Source organism: Bubalus bubalis, chromosome 3 (assembly GCF_019923935.1).
Source record: "Bubalus bubalis isolate 160015118507 breed Murrah chromosome 3, NDDB_SH_1, whole genome shotgun sequence".
NCBI classification, from domain to species: Eukaryota; Metazoa; Chordata; class Mammalia; order Artiodactyla; family Bovidae; genus Bubalus; species Bubalus bubalis.
The window spans coordinates 116509892-116526898 of record NC_059159.1 but is presented as its reverse complement, the minus strand read 5'-3'; the positions used below and the strand labels follow the sequence as shown (position 1 = coordinate 116526898).

Here is a 17007-nt window from a genome sequence, read left to right as displayed (position 1 = left end):
CTCTCCCTCTCCAACAGAGTCCATAAGACTGTTCTATACATCAGTGTCTCTTTTGCTGTCTCGTACACAGGGTTATTGTTACCATCTTTCTAAATTCCATATATATGCGTTAGTATACTGTATTGGTGTTTTTCTTTCTGGCTTACTTCACTCTGTATAATAGGCTCCAGTTTCATCCATCTAATTAGAACTGATTCAAATGAATTCTTTTTAATGGCTGAGTAATACTCCATTGTGTATATGTACCACTGCTTTCTTATCCATTCATCTGCTGATGGACATCTAGGTTGCTTCCATGTCCTGGCTATTATAAACAGTGCTGCGATGAACATTGGGGTACACGTGTCTCTTTCCCTTCTGGTTTCCTCAGTGTGTATGCCCAGCAGTGGGATTGCTGGATCATAAGGCAGGTCTATTTCCAGTTTTTTAAGGAATCTCCACACTGTTCTCCATAGTGGAGAACAGTGCATTCCCACTAACAGTGTAAGAGGGTTCCCTTTTCTCCACACCCTCTCCAGCATTTATTGCTTGCTGATTTTGGATCGCAGCCATTCTGACTGGCGTGAAATGGTACCTCACAGTGGTTTTGATTTGCATTTCTCTGATAATGAGTGATGTTGAGCATCTTTTCATGTGTTTGTTAGCCATCTGTATGTCTTCTTTGGAGAAATGTCTATTTAGTTCTTTGGCCCATTTTTTGATTGGGTCATTTATTTTTCTGGAATTGAGCTGTAGGAGTTGCTTGTATATTCTCGAGATTAGTTGTTTGTCAGTTGCTTCATTTGCTATTATTTTCTCCCATTCCGAAGGCTGTCTTTTCACCTTGCTAATAGTTTCCTTTGTTGTGCAGAAGCTTCTAAGTTTAATTAGGTCCCATTTGTTTATTTTTGCTTTTATTTCCAATATTCTGGGAGGTGGGTCATAGAGGATCCTGCTGTGATGTATGTCGGAGAGTGTTTTGCCTATGTTCTCCTCTAGGAGTTTTATAGTTTCTGGTCTTACGTTTAGATCTTTAATCCATTTTGAGTTTATTTTTGTGTATGGTGTTAGAAAGTGTTCTAGTTTCATTCTTTTACAAGTGGTTGACCAGTTTTCCCAGCACCACTTGTCAAAAACATTGTGTTTAATCCATTGTATATTCTTGCCTCCTTTGTCAAAGATAAGGTGTCCATAGGTGCGTGGATTTATCTCTGGGCTTTCTATTTTGTTCCATTGATCTATATTTCTGTCTTTGTGCCAGTACCATACTGTCTTGATGACTGTGGCTTTGTAGTACAGCCTGAAGTCAGGTAGGTTGATTCCTCCAGTTCCATTCTTCTTTCTCAAGATAGCTTTGGCTATTCGAGGTTTTTTGTATTTCCATACAAATTGGGAAATTATTTGTTCTAGCTCTGTGAAGAATACCATTGGTAGCTTGATAGGGATTGCATTGAATCTATAAATTGCTTTCGGTAGTATATTCATTTTCACTATATTGATTCTTCCAATCCATGAACATGGTATATTTCTCCATCTCTTAGTGTCCTCTTTGATTTCTTTCACCAGTGTTTTATAGTTTTCTATATATAGGTCTTTAGTTTCTTTAGGTAGATATATTCCCAAGTATTTTATTCTTTCCATTGCAATGGTGAATGGAATTGTTTCCTTAATTTCTCTTTCTGTTTTCTCATTATTAGTGTATAGGCATGCAAGGGATTTCTGTGTGTTGATTTTATATCCTGCAACTTGACTATAATCATTGATTAGTTCTAGTAATTTTCTGGTGAAGTCTTTAGGGTTTTCTATGTAGAGGATCATGTCATCTGCAACTAGTGAGAGTTTTACTTCTTCTTTTCCAATTTGGATTCCTTTTATTTCTTTTTCTGCTCTGATTGCTGTGGCCAAAACTTCCAAAACTATGTTGAATAGTAATGGTGAAAGTGGGCACCCTTGTCTTGTTCCTGACTTTAGAGGAAATGCTTTCAATTTTTCACCATTGAGGATAATGTTTGCTGTGGGTTTGTCATATATAGCTTTTATTATGTTGAGGTATGTTCCTTCTAGTCCTGCTTTCTGGAGAGTTTTTATCATAAATGGATGTTGAATTTTGTCAAAGGCTTTCTCTGCATCTATTGAGATAATCATATGGTTTTTATTTTTCAATTTGTTAATGTGGTGTATTACATTGATTGATTTGCGGATATTGAAGAATCCTTGCATCCCTGGGATAAAGCCCACTTGGTCATGGTGTATGATCTTTTTAATGTGTTGTTGGATTCTGATTGCTAGAATTTTGTTAAGGATTTTTGCATCTATGTTCATCAGTGATATTGGCCTGTAGTTTTCTTTTTTTGTGGCATCTTTGTCAGGTTTTGGTATTAGGGTGATGGTGGCCTCATAGAATGAGTTTGCAAGTTTACTTTCCTCTGCAATTTTCTGGAAGAGTTTGAGTAGGATAGGTGTTAGCTCTTCTCTAAATTTTTGGTAGAATTCAGCTGTGAAGCCCTCTGGACCTGGGCTTTTGTTTGCTGGAAGATTTCTGATTACAGTTTCAATTTCCGTGCTTGTGATGGGTCTGTTAAGATTTTCTATTTCGTCCTGGTCCAGTTTTGGAAAGTTGTACTTTTCTAAGAATTTGTCCATTTCTTCCACGTTGTTCATTTGATTGGCATATAATTGTTGATAGTAGTCTCTTATGATCCTTTGTATTTGTGTGTTGTCTGTTGTGATCTCTCCGTTTTCATTTCTAATTTTATTGATTTGATTTTTCTCCCTATGTTTTTTGATGAGTCTGGCTAATGGTTTGTCAATTTTATTTATCCTTTCAAAGAACCAGCTTTTGGCTTTGTTGATTTTTATATGGTCTCTTTTGTTTCTTTTGCATTTATTTCTGCCCTAAGTTTTAAGATTTCTTTCCTTCTACTAACCCTGGGGTTCTTCATTTCTTCCTTTTCTAGTTGCTTTAGGTGTAGAGTTAGGTTATTTATTTGACTTTTTTCTTGTTTCTTGAGGTGTGCCTGTACTGCTATGAACTTTCCCCTTAGGACTGCTTTTACTGTGTCCCACAGGTTTTGGGTTGTTGTGTTTTCATTTTCATTCATTTCTATGCAAATTTTGATTTCTTTTTTGATTTCTTCTGTGATTTGTTGGTTATTCAGCAGCGTGTTGTTCAGCCTCCATATGTTGGATTTTTTAATAGTTTTTCTCCTGTAATAGAGATCTAATCTTACTGCATTGTGGTCAGAAAAGATGCTTGGAATGATTTCAATTTTTTTGAATTTACCCAAGCTAGATTTATGGCCCAGGATGTGATCTATCCTGGAGAAGGTTCCATGTGCGCTTGAGAAAAAGGTGAAATTCATTGTTTTGGGATGAAATGTCCTATAGATATCAATTAGGTCTAACTGGTCTATTGTATCATTTAAAGTTTGTGTTTCCTTGTTAATTTTCTGTTTAGTTGATCTATCCATAGGTGTGAGTGGGGTATTAAAGTCTCCCACTATGATTGTGTTATTGTTAATTTCTCCTTTCATACTTGTTAGCATTTGTCTTACATACTGCGGTGCTCCCGTGTTGGGTGCATATATATTTATAATTGTTATATCTTCTTCTTGGATTGATCCTTTGATCATTATGTAGTGACCGTCTTTGTCTCTTTTCACAGCCTTTGTTTTAAAGTCTATTTTATCTGATATGAGTATTGCTACTCCTGCTTTCTTTTGGTCCCTATTTGCATGGAAAATCTTTTTCCAGCCCTTCACTTTCAGTCTGTATGTGTCCCCTGTTTTGAGGTGGGTCTCTTGTAGACAACATATGTAAGGGTCTTGTTTTTGTATCCATTCAGCCAGTCTTTGTCTTTTGGTTGGGGTATTCAACCCATTTACGTTTAAGGTAATTACTGGTAAGTATGATCCTGTTGCCATCTACTTTATTGTTTTGGGTTCGAATTTATACACCATTTTTGTGTTTCCTGTCTAGAGAATATCCTTTAGTATTTGTTGGAGAGCTGGTTTGGTGGTGCTGAACTCTCTCAGCTTTTGCTTGTCTGAAAAGCTTTTGATTTCTCCTTCACATTTGAATGAGATCCTTGCTGGGTACAATAATCGGGACTGTAGGTTATTTTCTTTCATCACTTTAAGTATGTCTTGCCATTCCCTCCTGGCTTGAAGAGTTTCTATTGAAAGATCAGCTGTTATCCTTATGGGAATTCCCTGTGTGTTATTTGTTGTTTTTCCCTTGCTGCTTTTAATATTTGTTCTTTGTGTTTGATCTTTGTTAATTTGATTAATATATGTCTTGGGGTGTTTCGCCTTGGGTTTATCCTGTTTGGGACTCTCTGGGTTTCTTGGACTTGGGTGATGATTTCCTTCCCCATTTTAGGGAAGTTTTCAACTATTATCTCTTCAAGTATTTTCTCATGGTCTTTCTTTTTGTCTTCTTCTTCTGGGACCCCTATGATTCGAATGTTGTAGCGTTTAATATTGTCCTGGAGGTCTCTGAGATTGTCCTCATTTCTTTTAATTCGTTTTTCTTTTTTCCTCTCTGATTCATTTATTTCTACCATTCTATCTTCTAATTCACTAATCCTATCTTCTGCCTCTGTTATTTTACTATTTGTTGCCTCCAGAGTGTTTTTTTATTTCATTTATTGCATTATTCATTATATATTGACTCTTTTTTATTTCTTCTAGGTCCTTGTTAAACCTTGCTTGCATCTTCTCAATCCTTGTCTCCAGGCTATTTATCTGTGATTCCATTTTGATTTCAAGATTTTGGATCAATTTCACTATCATTATTCGGAATTCTTTATCAGGTAGATTCCCTATCTTTCCTCTTTTGTTTGGTTTGGTGGGCATTTATCCTGTTCCTTTATCTGCTGGGTATTCCTCTGTCTCTTCATCTTGTTTAAATTGCTGAGTTTGGGGTGTCCTTTCTGTATTCTGGCAGTTTGTGGAGTTCTCCTTATTGTGGCATTTCCTTGCTGTGTGTGGGTTTGTACAGGTGGCTTGTCAAGGTTTTCTGGTTAGGGAAGCTTGTGTCGGTGTTCTGGTGGGTGGAGCTGTATTTCTTCTCTCTGGAGTGCAATGAAGTGTCCAGTAATGAGTTATGAGATGTCTATGGTTTTGGGGTGACTTTGGGCAGCCTGTATCTTGGAGCTCAGGGCTGTGTTCCTTTGTTGCTGGAGAATTTGTTTGGTATGTCTTGCCCTGGAACTTGTTGGCCCTTGTGTGGTGCTTGGTTTCAGTGTAGGTATGGAGGCGTTTGATGAGCTCCTGTCAATTAATGTTCCTTGGAGTCAGGAGTTCCCTGGAGTCAGGGTTTGGACTTAAGCCTCCTCCTTCCAGTTATCGGTCTTATTTTTACAGTAGTTTCAAAACTTCTCCTTCTATACAGCACCATTGATAAAACATCTCCTTTCAAAGACTTGAGTTGCTTTTCTGGGTGCCTGATGTCCTCTGCCAGCATTCAGAAGTTGTTTTGTGGAATTTACTCGGCGTTTAAATGTTCTTTTGATGAATCTGTGGGGGAGAAAGTGTTCTCCCCGTCCTACTCCTCTGCCATCTTAGCTCCTCCCTAAATCTACTGTTTTCTTATATCAGTCTCCCAAAGCAACAGATATAAAAGCAAAAATAAACAAATGGGACCTGCTGCTGCTGCTAAGTCGCTTCAGTCATGTCCGACTTTGTGCAACCCCAGAGACAGCAGCCCACCAGGTTCCTCTGTCCCTGGGATTCTCCAGGCAAGAACACTGGAGTGGGTTGCCATTTCCTTCTCCAATGCATGAAAGTGAAAAGTGAAAATGAAGTCGCTCAGTCGTGTCTGACTCTTAGCAACCCCACGAACTGCAGCTCCCAGGCTCCTCCACCCATGGGATTTTCCAGGCAAGAGTACTGGAGTGGGTTGCCATTGCCTTCTCTGAAATGGGACCTAATCAAACTTAAAAGCTTTTGCATAGCAAAGGAAATCATAAGCAAAATAAATATACACCTACAGACTGGGAGAAAATATTTGCAAATGATGCAACCAACAAGGGTTTAATTTCCAAAATAAACAGCTCATATAACTCAATAACAACAACAACAACAAACAACCCAATCAAAACATAGGCAGAAGACTTATATAAACATTTCTCCAAAAAAGACATACAGATGGCCAACACGCACATGAAAAGATGCTCAACATCATTAATTATTAGAGAAATGCAAATCCAAACTACAATGAGGTACCACCCCACACCAATCGGAATGGCTGTCATTAAAAAATCTACAAATAACAAATGCTGGAGAGGGAGTGGAGAAAAGGGAATCCTCTTACATTGTTGATGAGAATGTAAATTGGTGTTGCCACCATGGAGAACAGTATGAAAGATTCCTCAAAAAACTAAAAGCATAGTTACTATATAATCCTAATCCAGCAATCCCACTCCTTGGCATATATCTGGACAAAATTGTAATTTGAAATGATACATGCACCCCTATGTTCACAGCAGCACTATTTGCAATAGTAAAGACATAGCAACAACCTAAATGTCCCTCAGGAGATGAATGGATACAGAAGATATGGTATGTGTGTGTGTGTGTGTACACACACAAGAATATTACTCAGCCATAAAGTATAATAATCCCATTTGCAGCTACATGGATGGACCTAGACTTTATTATACTAAGTGAAATAAGTTAGAAAGACAAATACCATATGATATCACTTATATGTGAAATCTTAAATATGACAGAAACGAACTTATCTATGAAACAGAAATAGACTCACAGACATCATAGAAAACAGAGCTGTCATTGCCAAGGGGGAGAGAAAGCTGGGAAGGGTTGGATAGGGAGTTTGGGGGTTAGCAGATGCAAATCATTATATACAGAATGGATAAAGAACAAGGTCCTATTGTCTAGCACAGGGACCTATATTCAATATCCTGTGATAAACCATAATGGGAAAAATATGGAAAAGACTACACACACATACATATATAATTAATTTGTTGTACACTAGAAACTAATACAATGTTATAAATCAACTAAACTTCAATAGTTGACATAAACAATAAAATAAAATAATGTTGAGTCAAGTTACCTCTGTAATAACCTATATAGGAAAAGAATCTGAAAAAGAATGAATATATGTATATGTATAACTGAATAATTTTGCTGTACACTTGAAAGTAATACATTGTAAATCAACTATACCTCAATATGAAACCAAAATTAAATTAAATAAAGTAAAATGTGCTCATGTATCTGAAACTGACTCTACCTGCCTCCCTATTCTCGCACCCAAAGTACCTCTTCCTTTTCAGTGGTTCCAAAGAGAGATGTTTTTCCCTCTCAGCCTTTTCAGTCAAGTTTTGTACACATTTATCAACTCTGGAGTTTCCAAGTCAGGATGTCTGTCATTTAACCTTCATCCTCCTTGAATTTTCATCCTGATAGGTTTGGATTAAACCACAGACTGATAAATGAGCACTGCTTTGGCGACACAAAAGAGCAGTCATTAAGGAAACCTCTCTGAAGGTATGAATCAAAGCCAGGGATCTTTTGGTGTTTTCCCCCCTTCTTGTTCATGAATTGCCTGCAGTAATATGTTTTTATTATTTGTATTTATTTCTTTTTTCCCCCCACTTCAGTTTCCAAATGGTTTTCATCATTTCCTGCTTGTTTTTCTAAAAGTATAAAAATGTGTCCTGACAGCAGACAGCTCTGTCTTTATGGCACTAATGTGGCTGGCAAAAGCATTTTATCAATTTGAATTTAATCCAGGACCAGAAAACACAGAGAAAAAAAGAAAATGAATTAAAGTTAAGTAACAAGCCCCCTGATGTGAATAGTATGTCTCACTCATAAAGACTTAGGATAATTAGGGAGGTGATTTTTTTCCCCCTAGGGCAACTGTTTTGCTAAACTGAAGCTTTTACGAGGAGGGCATTCCTTTATATAGCTTCTAGTTTTCTGATTTTTAGGCCACCACCTACGTACATATGGTGCTTGGTTTCTTTTTGGTTCAGGAAGCCACACACTGTCTTAATCCTTCTCTGAATTCCTCTCCACCAAACTAAAAGAAACCAAATAGCAAAAGAAGAATAAAGAAGTAAAAGATAGCAGGGCTTCCCAGAGATAACAGTTGTATCAGATGTGACAAGTGACAAGAGTGCATAGAAAAGACTGTCCTGGGCCACAGAAGGAAACAGCGCAGCATTGTCACCGTCGCACCTGTGCATGCCTGGCTGCTAAGTTTATTTGTCCACCCCTGAAAGAAAATGCCTTTGGAGTCAAGGGATTTTCATGATGGTCCAATGGTTAAGACTGTGTGCTTCCAATGCAGGGCGTGTGGGTTCGATCCCTGGTCAGAGAGCTAAGATCCCACATGCTGTGTAGCACGGCCAAAAAAAATTTTTTTAATGCCTTTGGAGTCAAAATAATGTTTCATTTTCTGATTATAATATTAATAGTTTACAATCCAAATGTCAGCTAAATTTGCTTGAGCTTTCAGAATTTGCATTATTATTCAAGATTTTAGCAAGACTGGCTTAGTTCTCCATTTTATATAATATGGGAAACACACCACCTCCTGAAGCCTCTGGGAGTTAGGATGTGGAGGTGAGAGAAGGCTTCCATTTATCCCACGCAGCTCTCAGTTTCCCCTTCTACTGAATTCTCAGCCCCATTCTACATACAGCCAACTATTCACGTAGCCCTCCGTCCCACTGGTCAGTCAGTCAGTTCAGTCATTCAGTTGTTTCTAACTCTTTATGACCCCATGAATCGCAGCATGCCAGGCCTCCCTGTCCATCACCAACTCCTGGAGTTCACCCAAACTCATGTCCATCGAGTTGGTGATGCCATCCAGCCTTCTCATCCTCTGTCGTCCCCTTCTCCTCCTGCCCCCAATCCCCCCCAGCATCAGAGTCTTTTCCAATGAGTCAACTCTTCGCATCAGGTGGCCAGAGTATTGGAGTTTCAGCTTTAGCATCAGTCCTTCCAAAGTATACCCAGGACCAATCTCCTTTAGAATGGACTGGTTGGATCTCCTTGCAGTCCAAGGGACTTGCAAGAGTCTTCTCCAACACCACAGTTCAAAAGCATCAATTCTTTGGCACTCAGCTTTCTTCACAGTCCAACTCTCACATCCATACATGACCACTGGAAAAACCATAGCCTTGACTAGACAGACCTTTGTTGGCAAAGTAATGTCTCTGCTTTTGAATGTGCTATCTAGGTTGGTCATCACTTTCTTTCCAAGGAGTAAGCGTCTTTTAATTTCATGGCTGCAGTCACCATCTGCAGTGATTTTGGAGCCCAAAAAATAGTCTGTCACTGTTTCCACTGTTTCCCCATCTATTTCCCATGAAGTGATGGGACCAGATGCCATAATCTTCGTTTTCTGAATGTTGAGCTTTCAGCCAACTTTTTCACTCTCCTCTTTCACTTTCATCAAGAGGCTTTTTCATTCCTCTTCACTTTCTGCCATAAGGGTTCTGTCATCTGCATATCTGACTTGCTCCCAAAGTCTCAGTAATGCAAAACCATGTACAGCAAGCCTCCTCCAAATTCAGGGAGCAGCAGAAGAGGATAACATAATCTTATTCATGGGACTATAGAAAGAGTTAAAGGCCACAACTGAAAAATCAGCTCCACGAGGGCTCAGAGTCAGTCATTAGCTGGGCTGTAAATGTATGTGTGTCTTCAACGTGACTCATGCCTAAGTTGGTGGCAGTGATAGCAGTCAAGATCCCCTTCACCAAGTTAACAGGCAAGGAAGCAAAGAAAGGAAAGGAGGCTGACTCGTGCTGGGGGGCCACTCGTTTAGCAGACATGTATCAATCCTGCTACATTCTAGTTATCACCACGATGGACCCAGGGTCTGACACAAGTAACATAAGAAATTGAGTGCCTATAACCAAAGAGAGTACCAAGTACTAAGAAATGAATCATTAAGGAAACGCATATTGTAAAGACTACTCGCAGCCTCTGAAGACATTCTCTGAGCCTTAGGTGCAGGGTTCCTGAGAACCTGAATTTCTCTGAGAGCTCAGATCTCAGGCTAATGACAATAGCAAAGATGCCTTGAGTTCACAAGAGCCAAAGCCACAGGATAGGCCAAGGGTCATGGTATATAAGGTATGACCTCCACCAGTGGACAGGAAACTGCCGCGACCATGGCCCAGGAAGAACAAGCTTTCCAAGCCAAACACAGAAGTCATCACTTCCCTACAGCCAGAGGACACCATTCTCCCAGGGAGCTTTCAGTCACACACGTAAGGGCCCAGCACCACAGGCCATGGTGGCTGGTGCCACTGAGATGGTGCACTCCAGATTGTTTAACACCAACAAGAAATCCCACATTTCAGCACCTGAAGAAATATGAGACATATCTCACTGCAATCATCCTGTGAACAGGTTCCAAGCTAATTGCTGATAAAGACCAAAAGTAGATGCTCTTACCACGACCTGGTGGGGGGTTTGTTCACCCTCAGAGCCCAGCACATCCAAGATGCATGTGTCACCTGCCTTCACTGCAGAGCAAAAACAGATGAATGAAACCACAGGCCTGGTAACGATGGTCACACGCTATTCCTGAAATAAATACTCCATAGGACCAATACACAGTAAATCATCAAAGCTTTACAAAAAACCCTGAGAGAAAGAAAAACTGTGTTATTAGAAAGATTAATTCAAGAGTCCTAATGATCCCTATTTTTCTTGTGCAAGGAAAGATTAAGATTCAAGATGCAATTTTACAACTGAAACTTTTATTAGGATTGAGAATTAACCCCCCTCGGAGAAACATCTGGAATCAAACTAAATAACAGAATATGGGTACCTGGGGGGAAATACAGACTGATACAAATGTCATGAGAGCTGCATGCTGGACAAAGTTAACAATCACTGAAATCAGACACTGGATCAAAGTCCCAGCTCCATCACATTTTGTGTGCCCTTGGGTGGGTTACTGAAGCTTCATAAGCTTGTTTCCTCTTCAGCAAAATGAATGCAATAACATCAACTTCTGTGTTTTCTAAGATTTAAATGAGATAATATGGCAAGTGCCTGGCTTAGAAGAGAAACCACTGGAAAATTTCCTTCTGAAGTCCTAAGACACTATCTCAGCCAACACAACCTTATAGGTTTTAAAGACACATTTAACTGTTCTCTGACACTTTTTCCAGAATATTCAAGTTAATCAAGTTTTTATAGATATCTAAGTTTTCTAATCTGTGGCTGTATTCTTCTTAACTATCAAAAACTGTTTTCAATTCTCCCTTCAAAATGTATTACTATCTTTTCTCTTGCTACCCATTTTTTTCTGAGTGATGCATCTGGTCAGACTGCATTTTTTTTAACACTATCAAGGAAATGAGTTAGAGGGCCTTTCATCCCCTGCCAGATGACTGAAGGGAAGCAACTCTTATAAATAACTTCTGCACATGATTCAGGATCTGAGGCAACCCTGTTCCTTTCCTGTGCTTCCAGAAAAGACTTCTGGGCAGCAACCCTGGCCCATGCAAGAACAATTCAGCCTGCATGAGGACGATGAAGGTACAGTGTTGGCTACCCAATCTGTTTTCCCCTCTTGCATTTCACTGAACGAAGTAGATCTGTCTTTGATTTCTTCTGGTTTGGGATTTTGGGGGTCATGCACAGTAGATTTCTATGCCCTAGCTGGTCCAACACCCCCATCCCTGCCCTTCTCATCCACATCACCCAGAAAACCAGACTTACTCATAACACTTCCTCACTTCATTGCTTCCTTCCTACCATTCTTCCCTCTCTTCCCTTTTGTCCCTTCTGTCTTTCAATCAGAAAGAGAACAACTATAGGATACGAGATCAAGCTATACTGTAGTCACCGCAGGTAACCGCTTTGCATATAAAGTAGGTCTGTCAGTAGATGACGATCGCAGCCCTTCCATTCGATTCAACAGACAATTATGGGATATGTATCGTGTCCCACACTGTGCTGGGAACACAAAGATAATTTGAGACATGGTCCCTAGCCCCATGGGGTTGTATAGATAAATGGAAAAGTCAATAACATAGCAAACTACAGCACTCTATTATAATAATATAATAATACCATAATGCTCTGTGATACAGGGTGTAATAGGGCTACGTAGCAACTGCTTTGGGTGGGGAAGGTCTTCAGGGAAGGCTAGTCTTCATTTAGAGTTTTATCATTTCATAGAGAAAAGTTGGAGAAACTTCCTTAACCTCTCTCAGACGGTTTTTCAACCCACTGTAATAATCCTGCATCAGCTTTGTAAAGCACAGTTTAAGCCAGACCCTTCTCAAAATCATTTAAGGCACCCTGTCGCCCTCAGGATCGAACTCCAAACATTGCTGGTGTTCATGACGCCCACTCTTCTGTCCTGTGCTTCACAGAGCCTTCCGTTCTCCACACCGCTGCTCAGCTATCCCATGCTTCCTTGCACCTTTACAGGTTTGCACATATTAACTCCTCTTGCCACAAAGTTCTACATCCCCTCCATCTCCCATCCCTTCCCTACCTGGTGCTATTCTACTTATTCTTTGAAATTTCCCTCAGACATCAGCTCCTCTGTGAACCCTCCTAGACACCCCACAACTACCCACATACTCCCCCACCCAGGGAATGGGTGCCTCTGACAGACAATGCTGAGTGGCTCCAAGAACACCAATTTCCAACCCTCCTATTATATCAGTCAGGGTGCACACAGGAAACAGTGCATTCACGTGGGGTAATTTAAGAAGAGCTTCACCAAGGGCCTATTTGCAAAGGACTGGAAAGAGAGAAAGTCTAATGAATACTGCAGTCCACGCTGGGGAGGGGAGGTGACGAGCATGAGTGGCAGGAGGACAGCTCTAGACCGGAAAGGAAAGGAAAGTCAGCTGTCACCTGCCGAGGAGGAGACGACGGCCACCTGACAGAAACTGCGTAGGCTGCCTGCCTGCCGCAGCCACACAAGGTGGAGCCAAGGGCAAAGATGCTGTCCTCTCCAAGAGCGTTGTCTTGCTCTCCTCCTTCCCTCCATCTGTCCAGCACTGCCCACGAACCAAACCCAAAAGAAAGGAAGCCCTCTGGTGTCTCATCTGTTAGCCTCCTGGGGTAGAGGGCAAGGCTTAGACGGGAGACCTGGAAAAGCCAAGTTCTCACTTTCTTGGTTCCCCTTGTAGCTGGTGTGAAGAAGGCATGCCACCTAACACAGTTGGGGCTTGTGAGGTGTCAGTGGGAATCTGCCTTGGGGCTTAGAGAAAGGGCTTTCCTGCCATGATGAACAAGCTAGTTAGTTACCTGTAGCCTCTCCTTTGTTCTGGAAGCAGATGTACAGTTGCCATCTTCAAACACTGAAAAAGGGTTCAAGAAAATCAGAGATACCAGCCCTCACGGATTGAGGGGTTAGACCCCAGCTGCCTACTTCCTGACTGCTTGGTATGAGAAAAATCTAAGACTATTTATTTAAACCACTGATGCCCACTTTTTCATTACTTTGTAAAGGAAAGCATTCCTAACTGATACAGCTTCCTTGTGCTTGCTTCCCTTATAGCAAGTCCTACTGGTAGCCTCTGCATAGGCATCTGTCTTCTCCCCTAGCATGGGCATTCCATGGGATCAAGGATGGCCCGTGACAGGCAGCCAACTGCTGCTTGTAAAGTGATAAATGAATCAATGTGTCAAGGGCTGTGGGGATGTAAGTAAGACTAGATGCCATCTTGGTGGTTCTCCCAAGCTCTGGCTCATTTCCTTACTTCATTTTACCCTGAGAAGCACTCTCTTCAGTGCCTTGCTCCCTGTGCTTTCTCACCTTCACTTTGCCCTCCTTCATCCATTGTACATCAAGCAGACTTGAGTAGCACAAATTGTTTGCATTCTGTTTAATACCCATTTTTAAAAATGATTCTCGCTCTAAAAGAGATGGGCTGATTAATGCACTCCAAATACCTTGCACTACACAGCCAATTCCTTTATCCTTGTTCTATTCATAATGTATAACCCTTCTTTCTTCCAATGTGCATAAAAGGATCCGTCCCCCACAAGCATTATTTGTAACTGCAGAGCTTGAGGTAGTACTGGATGTCAAAAATGAAAAATTGCTAAATTCAAAACTGCTTCTCCGTTTGTTTTAAAGGTGACCTGCAAGTCATTTTTTCATTTTTTTAATGAACTAATTGCAGGATTATATGCTGAATGCCCCAAATGTAGGGAGTGAGAGAAGAACACTCAGCACATACCTGTTACAAAATATTCGGTATTGTTTCAGAGCCTCTGCAAGCCTAGACTGCTGACACCCACTCTCCCCACAGCCCCACCAAAGAGACTGACTCAGATGCTGCTCTGCTTTCCAATTGCCATACTGAATCTTCAGGGCAACAGTGAGCTGGGCTAGTAGCAGCCAAGCAGTTCGGCTGCTTGCTGAATGACCTTGGCTAGGCTGTCCTATAGGCCAGGAACTCAGCTTCTTCACCTCTGTCAAAAGGCAACCAGCCCCAGATTTCTCTGATGGTCCCTTGGTTAAGACTCCGCATTTCCAATGCAGGGGTGAGGGTTCAAACCCTGGTTGGGAAACTAAGATCCCACATGCTGTGGGTGGCCAAATAAGTAAGTAAATAAATCAGTCAGTCCTTGCCTCACTGAATTAAAAGAAAAAGGGGGGGGCAATCATCCCCTTCCCTTCGTGCCCTCCCACTGAAGAAGAACTGATGGTTATGGACTTTGACTTCATGTTCAACACACGACTTCCATTAAAGGAGGCTGTCAGAGCTGCAGATTATTTTCAGCACTCATTAGCCCCACATGAGTTTTGCTTGACTGGAGAACTCTGAAAAGCAAGTAGTGAACTTGTTCCTATTTCCCTATTTCCTGCCCTGCTCCCTCTGGTCTCCAATGCCACATGAGATCAGGCTGGCCTCAAGAAGACCTGGATTCTTGTCCAGTGAGGAGACAGAAAGACACTCCCTCAGGGTGACTCGGGCACTTCAGGGCACCTCTGTCAGATCATCTATGTTGAGGATCGAGAGTTCACGGGGCCTTGTGGTATGAGGGGAAAACACAGAAGGGCCCCCTCCTGCCTGAAGTCGGTGCCCTGTCATTGACTTGAAATTTCACCTTTACTACAAATCTATTCTTATTATTGACTCTGTCTACAGTTACCTGTCACCTGTTCAAATGTGCATAACCCTTCGAGGGTAGCACATTACATTATTCATTATCTACTATTACACCTCAGAGAGAATGAGCTGTTCCAATTACATTCCAATGAGATGGCTACTTCAGCAGCCGCAGAACTGCAAGCAGGACAATTGTGCTACGGATGCAAAAGAAATGAGAAAAGCGAGGCAGGTTGCATGGCAACATGAAGGCACCAAAATGACGGATTCCCAGCCCTGGTCAATTACCTATTCATTCATTCATCAAATAGTTATTAAATGACTACTTTGCCATGAGCTGTGCTAAGAGTGGGTGATATACTATGAAGTGAGTTTCTCATCACAGAAAAGACTAAGAGCACGAAAGACCAACTTGTCCATGGTATAATTAAGCCAGCAGTCCTTAATTATACCTCTCCGGAAGGAGGAGGAAAGTCCTGGCTTCCATGCCTGGGGGTTGCAAGATACCCAAGCTGGCCTCCTGAGAAGCAAGCAACACTCTGGCTATCTGAATGCAGCTCCTCTCTACTCCTGCCTCTCAATGGAACTGTTTCCATGAGACTGTGAAAACTCAAAGTATCCCTTTCATTAAGCAGTGTTCGTGTCCTTTCCCTGGTGATGTGGCAGCAGTATGGGCCTAACAAAGACCCTGAAGAAGGAACACTACTTACTAATTAAGAAAGTGAAAGTGAAAGTGAAGTCACTCAGTCGTGTCCAACTCTTTGCGACGCCATGGACATGTAGCCTACCAGGATCCTCAGTCCATGGGATTTTCCAGGCAAGAATACTGGAGTGGGTTGAAAGACAGGGCTAAATCACTACATGTACCATGAAGTGAATTTATCAACCCTTCCCACACACAAAAACGTAAACGATCAGCAGGACCGTCCTGCAGGGACCCCATCTTCATCCTCTGAATTCTCTGTGAGCTCCTGAGACTTGAGACAGACTCCTGGGGGCTAAATTCCATCCTCTGCCCTGCACAGTTTCTTCCCTGTGGCTTGCCAGATCCAGGGCTCTTTCAGACTCTGTTTTGTTTCAGTGTTAAATCTCCCGACTGGAAAGGTTGCTATTCAGGGGCTTTTTTTTTTTTTTTTTTTTTTTTTGGTATTCAGGGCCCTTTTTCGGTTTTGTTTTCCTATAAGGTAACAGAAACAAAAGCCCAGTTTTAACTCTCTGGGTCCTGTTATGTGCACACGGGGAAACCAGCCACTTTGAAAGCATCAGCAAGTTGTATCTCTGGATTCAAAAACGCCAAGCTGGTACCTTTGTGTCTAACGGAAACACCACACTGAACTCTGTGCCTTGGGAGCTTAAGACAAATTAAGCTACTGCTGAAGTCTTACCTGGGCAGAACCTACCTGCAAAATGAACTACAAGTACAAGCCATCCACAATCAAGTAATTCCCATCAAACGCCTAATGAGAAAATAACTCAGAAGCCACCGATAGCTTTTGCCCAAAGAGATGAATAATGTGGAGAATCCTTGGCTGCAAGAAGAACAGAAGAAATTAATTGCTGGAGCCTTCACAGCATGATGAAAGCCAAGAATTATCCCCTGGATCCACACTTATAATTTACAACAGCTGACTCCTTCAGACAGGCCAAAGTGACTCTCCAAGGAGCACAAAGCACAGCTGATTGCAGCGATGAATCTGGAACCAGGTCAACACTCAACCATGGCTTGCAGGATGCCTTTTTCCAGCACCTGCAGCACCCAGCCTGCTGCCCGAACAGCAGCCCTTACTCTCCGCAGCTGGCACTTACCTTGCTATGTTACAAAACTCCATTCACCGTACTACTGCCATAATAACTCTCTTAAAATTCCACTGGGAGATTACTGAAGTGTAGTCTATTCACTTCTATTTTCCAGCTACTGGAAACTGCATTGTGGAAACACA

General features: G+C 41.4%; 1 long non-coding RNA gene across 1 annotated transcript in view; it reads right to left on the bottom strand.

Moving 5' to 3' along the window:
- The window catches only part of LOC112583906, a 264902-nt gene extending 248309 nt beyond the window's left edge, over positions 1-16593 (bottom strand). The window contains exon 1 of the long non-coding RNA XR_006549966.1: positions 16468-16593. This is a non-coding gene — a long non-coding RNA (uncharacterized LOC112583906). The remainder of the gene's footprint in view (positions 1-16467) is intronic.
- Between the last annotated feature and the right edge of the window lie 414 nt (positions 16594-17007).